Source organism: Protopterus annectens, chromosome 3.part0 (genome assembly GCF_019279795.1).
Source record: "Protopterus annectens isolate FY-2018-M chromosome 3.part0, PAN1.0, whole genome shotgun sequence".
In the NCBI taxonomy this organism is placed as follows: Eukaryota; Metazoa; Chordata; order Ceratodontiformes; family Protopteridae; genus Protopterus; species Protopterus annectens.
In genome coordinates this window covers 1,393,708,700-1,393,713,763 of record NC_056731.1, presented here as the reverse complement: position 1 = coordinate 1,393,713,763, position 5,064 = coordinate 1,393,708,700, and the positions used below count along the sequence as shown (strand labels likewise).

The window sequence follows — 5,064 nt, the reverse complement described above, 5'->3', positions numbered from 1 at the left end:
ATTTACAAACAAGCATAAGCAGTATAATCAAGAAAGTATAATTAGAAATAGCATTTGAAGAACTTATAAACTTTTACAAGAAATAAATATGTTATTATTCTATTAATGATATTTTCATTACTGTTCTCTCCCTGCCCTCCCCTACCCTTTACCCACTACATAATCTAAATAGAATGTCATTGTTTAAACAAAGAAAATAATAAAAGAAGAAGGAAAAAAAAAGGTAAAGATAAAAAAATGTATCAAATTACTAACCTTACTTTTTTCAGAAAGAAAAACAAATCGAGTCACAGCCTGCCATTAAATCCTCAGGCATTTTGACTGGTTATGAAACAAAACATTTCTTTGCACATAGAGAATAACTTTGATTAAATCTTTTCCAAAATATTTGTGGCTTTCTGGAAATGCAGGAACTATATTCAAAAGATTAATAATGAACTAAAATGATGAGAGAGAAAAAACATATAACAAATCATTTGTTTTTAGTCTCTTCTTCTTCTCTGAAGTCTTCCAGGAAGCTTCAGTTGCCAATCTCTTTAATGAAGAACTAGCCCATTCCATTTCTTCTATTTTATCCAAAATCCTTTTTCTTTGACAAACAGTAAAGCAGAGTCTAAATCATCGAAGACCTTAGGACCATCAGGAAGGAAGATTTTAAGCTTGGCAGGAAACAGAAGGTATGTTTTAAACTGTGCTTTTAAGCTCCCTTATTAGTGGCAGAAAACTTTTCTTTTAGCAATTACCATGGAAGAATAGTCATTGTCAAAACGCACAGTTGTCTCATTAAACTTAACAGGAGCTTTAGCCCAAGCAGATTTAAGAACCATCTCTTTATCAAAGATGATAGAAATCTAACTATAACTGATCTAGGATAGTTTTTGTTAGAGTTAGTATTAGCTATAGATCTATGTGCTCTTTCGATACCAAAAGAGAATGCTTCTGGTAAATCTAAAGTTTTATGGAGCCATGTTGTTAAAAAAGAAGTAATATTGTTACCTTCAATATTTTCTGGCAGTCCAAAAATCCTAATGTTATTGCGCCTAGATCTATTTTCCAGGTCATCCAGCTTTGTTTGTAAATGTGTATTTTGTTTCAGCAGAAACTCAATGTTGATTTCCTGTTCTTGTATTTTATTTTCCATGTCATTCACAGCTTCTTCTATGCCTGTCATCTGGATCTTCTGTTGTTGCAGGTCCATATGTAACAAGTCTATTTGTTTTGTAGTTTTTTCTATGAAAGTGTCTATTTTAGTATCCATTTTATCCATCTTAGCAGTAAGTTGCTGGACTATAATTATCAGAGACTGAAGTTCTTTCTTGATGCTGGAGTCTTGAGAATTTGTCTTACTGGAACTCATTTCAGACTGATAAACTGACGACAGGAATATTATTACGATTTCCTTTCTTTTTTAGATATAGTTCAAGAACTATATAAAACAAACATATTTAGAAAGAAAATTACTTCAAGAATTAATTTTTTAAGTAATTAATTCCTGTCAATGTAATGAAATTGGTGGAGCTGAAGAAATCTGCTGCTATCCTGTGTTCATCCTTGGCCACGCCCCCCTCCCTGTATTTACTTTGAGGCTCAGGGTACTATGGAACATTGAGAGCAACAGGAGAAGGTAAGGAATGCCTTTTATAGGGCACTCAATTAGGATTAAACATTCTTCTGCAAAGTATAGTAAAGTTGTCAGTCATTTAGGTCTTCTGGTAATAGCTATGAGGTGACTGCAATTAGTTCTGTATGTCCTGCAGATTGGTTCAATAATTAAATTATATTCAGAGTGTAAAAGACAGTAGTTTTACCAGCAAAAAAAAAAAAAAAGAAAGAAAAACAAATAGGGATAGTTGCGAAGTTAGTGAATGTCCACTAAAAAAAAAGTTGGACATTTTCTTTAAAAAAGAACCCACAGCTAAAGATCAGAAGCAGACTGCAGCTTCAATATTTTGTTTTCAGAAGATCATTTTAGTCATGTAAGCATTAACCCACTTTGCTGCTGGCTAGCCTGACAATGCAGAACACATGAGAGTTCTGTGGTTTAAATAAATAACTATTCAGTGGCACTGAGAGGTGAAAGATGTTCTGGCTGAAAAAGAAGAATAGCTTTGCAAAATAGAAACTTATATTAGACCATGAGGGCCAACTACAAGGGCTGGAGGTGCAGCTGAATTTCATCATTAAACAAAAATAGTCACTTTTTTAAAGTTAATGATTTAGCAAACCACAGCAAATGTTTTAATTTGTGGATGTTTAGTTAGCTACAATGGAAGATGAAAATCATGGGAGCAGAATTTGACCCCATTCAGATTGACAGGCTCATCATTATTTGGCTTCAAAAGCCCAGGGACCCCATATAAAACCATAACTTGTTATCATCTGTTCCCATCATTCCTTCAGAAAGAAGAAATAATGACTGCCAGCCCTTGTTCTTCAGTGATGGTCAAAGGAAGGAGTATTTCTATTCATAGTGATTACTCTGAGTCCCAAGAACTGTGGACAATTCTGCCCTCTTACTGCATATTTTAAGGAGTAAGGAAGAGAAATTGCCACTTACATTTTCAAGGTCCTAAAGACTGATACTTAAAAGGGAATACTGCAATATGCTGATCCCCCCCACCCTGCCACTCTGGTATACCAACAGAAAAATTCACAGCAGCAGTTAGGATCAACATGTTAAGATGGCTAATAGAGACAGTGATCTTGTTTTTAATTTTAATTTTAACTCCCATTTTCTCTAGTTTTTAAGACCATAAAGTAGTTTCATGTTAATTAACAAGGTTGCAGGATGATGAACATAGTGTTAGTGAAGCTCTTGTTCTACTGCAGGTCAGATGGTGGAATGGTTGGGGAGGAGGGATGAGAAATAAGGAAAGGCTAGGATTTTGAATGCATGCTGTTAAGGAGAATAATGACCATACGGAATATTATATTCATAAAGCTGTGGAAAGTATTCTAAGAACTAAGACAATGTGAGAATGGAGAAAGGAGATTTTGCCAATGGGGAGTACTGAGGGTATAGGTACTGAGACAGTAACCATTTGTAATGTTGGGATCCACTTGAGTGAGTCCTGAAATATGGAGATTGAATGGCTGAAAAAATGGGCTTACATATACTAGGTCTGTGGTGTCTTTTCTCAGAGTAATCCCTTTTCTCCAAGGTATGGTAATCTCTGAGTTGATGTTGATATATACGTTTGGTGGGGTGTGGGGGGCTTGTCCCCCACATGGGGTGTAGGGTGGGCTTGCCCTTCCTACAAAAAGAAGTACATAGGAGAAGAGCGATTTTTGAGATTTGCTCTTCTGCTGTGTTTTGGATCTTTTTGGCTTGTTAGCATTTGGCATTTTGAGTGCTGACATTTCATTACCAGAAACTGGCAGGAGGGGAGCTGGAGTATACTGGAAAAAAATTGCAAATGAGCTGAAGTAATGGGAGCAAATAACTAGAGGGGTAAAGGTATTCGGATGGAATGAGGCCAATCAGAAGAAATTTGGACTGTAGGTTAGAGTTACCTTCCCTACAAGGGATTTATATCAGAGTACAGGCAAAGAAAAATAGATAGGGTAGTGCTAAGTGAAGGACCAGCTCTAACATAGTTTTTAGTTTAGTCTAGAACAGAAGCTGCCATTAAAAGTGTATAATTAGTATGGTATATGAAATATTGCTTGATGACTATAAGAATCAATCAGAGAAGTTTAGATAAAATTGGGAAGAGAGACTGAAAAGGCAATTTACAAAGGAACAGTGGGAAGACATATGTATGGATCCTGAGTATGGAGCAAAGTCCAGAGGGTTTAGGATTTTTGCTTGAAAGTGTTTGCACAGATATTTTTATAATCCAAGCAGATTTCAAAGGAATTTTTTCCTCAGGTAGACAGCAAATGCTGGAGGCGTAACTGGAAAAAGAAAAGTAACTGGGAATAATTTGGGGAATGTAACAAGTTGGCAGATAAGTTCCCTACAAAGTACTTTGTCAGAAATGTTGAAGGGACAAATAGTTATAATTAAGGAAATTATTCTTCTGAGCTAGGGCACATGATCTCAATTGCCTAGACACAGTAAGGCCTCACTAAGTTTAATTCTATTGGCTGCCAAAACAGTAGGTACTAGAACAAAATAAATCAAAATCAAAACTAGCTATAATTGAAATACTGATTATTGTAAAGGAGATAAAAGAATTGGAAGTGAGATCTTTAGAAAACATCAGAAACAAAGTACATAGAAGCAAATAGAATTTGCAGGAACAATATATGCAGAATAATTTTCAGGAGGAGGAGTGAGGTTTAAAGGAAGGCAGAAATTGAGCAATTTATGTAATATTGGAGTAAATAATCGCTAGAAAGAAAACAAGTCACTGCATGAGAATAATGACAGTGTCTCTATGGTTGTCTTTCTTTTCTTTTAATGTATGTACGTCTATGTCATTTTATACATTGTGATTTAATAAAGGTGTTTTAAAAAAGAAAGTGTAGATCATGTTTTTTTCTTTCTTTTTCTTTGCTTTTTAGTGTATGGATGACCTGAATCTTTCATTTTCCAGGTCAATCTGCATTTCTCATTTCTCTGACCAAGACTCAGCTCAACATTACCACTGCATGAGCTTCCCAGATGTTGTTTCAATCAATCACATGATTTAATGAGGTGCAGAGAGCTCATGAGTGCAGGCCTAGTCCCAGGAATCTATACCACCTGTACGTTTTAAGGTAAACTCTGAGTGAACTGGAAATTGTCCAAATAAACATTTTTATACAGGTGACTCCTCAGAGGTATTTAATGTGTATTTCCTGCATTTACAGACCTCCAAATAAAGTATGGTTTCCTCCTTTTTATTTGTTGTACAGATGGGCGTGTCTTGATGCTACTGCACAGAATGGTGTGGATAAGAATTTTCTGAGATAATTTGTATTTTAAAAGAGTTAATTTTTTACTTAGTTTGCTGGTACTATAAAGGTCTCAATAAATTTATGTCTGAGAAGTAAATGTACTTCTTGAATCTAACTCTGGAGGAGTTTAGTGTTGATTATGGTTACTTGAGGCCACCTCTTTTCTGGGGATAACTAGGT

At 35.2% G+C, this 5,064-nt stretch overlaps 1 long non-coding RNA gene across 1 annotated transcript in view; it reads left to right on the top strand.

Moving 5' to 3' along the window:
- LOC122797306 overlaps positions 1–4,770 on the top strand; it is a 248,889-nt gene extending 244,119 nt beyond the window's left edge. The window contains exon 5 of the long non-coding RNA XR_006364063.1: positions 4,510–4,770. This is a non-coding gene — a long non-coding RNA (uncharacterized LOC122797306). The remainder of the gene's footprint in view (positions 1–4,509) is intronic.
- Positions 4,771–5,064: the final 294 nt, after the last annotated feature.